Source organism: Otolemur garnettii, unplaced genomic scaffold (assembly GCF_000181295.1).
Source record: "Otolemur garnettii isolate 467f Iridium unplaced genomic scaffold, OtoGar3 scaffold00199, whole genome shotgun sequence".
NCBI lineage: Eukaryota > Metazoa > Chordata > Mammalia > Primates > Galagidae > Otolemur > Otolemur garnettii.
The window spans coordinates 1,628,896-1,629,880 of record NW_003852594.1 but is presented as its reverse complement, the minus strand read 5'-3'; positions in this window follow the sequence as shown (position 1 = coordinate 1,629,880).

The window sequence follows — 985 nt, the reverse complement described above, 5'->3', positions numbered from 1 at the left end:
TTTACTTTTAATTATTTTTATATTTGGACATTCTCTGACTTTAGAGAATATGCACTGAGTTAGTACATATTTAATTTTTATTAGTGTTGTTCTGTATTTTTCAAGACTTAGAAGAAGTACTGAATGTAACTTTTAAAAATCATATTTATGATATATTATTTGTTGATCCTTTTCTCTAGATCTCTGTATTTTCTGTTTGCACACTTAGGTGGGATTTGCTTCTTCTTCCCTGTGTTCCTAACACGTGTTCCCAAGTTTGGCTTCTACTTTATTAAGCATTTGTAATATTTGTATTACTTCAACCATATACTTTGCTCAGTACTATTATCCTTTGCACACATTATCTGGATATTTATAAAGATGTTTCTAGCTCCATAAATTGGATATATTTTCTATAAGTTGTATATTTGAATCACAAATTCCAAACAAAATTTCTTTCTTGTCTTCTCAATGAATCTGTTTCTGAAAAGAGAATCATTTTCCATACTCTTTAGCATGGTCTCTTCTTATTGATCTGTAATATCTTTGATAGATTTCCTGATTTTCTCTCTCTATTTCAGAGACATTTCCTGATTACAATTTTCTGTTTATTATACCTGACTAATCTGGGGCAAAGGATTCCTTTTCTTTGCTCACCTATTTTATAACTTTCTGCAAAGAGGGGAAATCCAGGATGTCACTTATATAGAAAACATTATTGCTCAAATTTACTTTCAGTATTCATGGAGATGGATGAGTCTTTTGCTCATTTTATAATCATGGAATGAGGAAGGGAAGAATTTAATAACATATTTTAAATGAAAGCTAGAGTTTGCCTCAGTTTGGAGGATTTTATGTGCTACTATTTTTGATTTCTCACACCTAGTTGTCACTTCTCACCTTCACATGCACTTCTACACAAAATCCACCCTTGTGGGGCCCAGCACCACTGGTACCAAGAACCTCCATGCCCCTTCCTAGCTTTTGATAAGCTTCCCATCCAAAA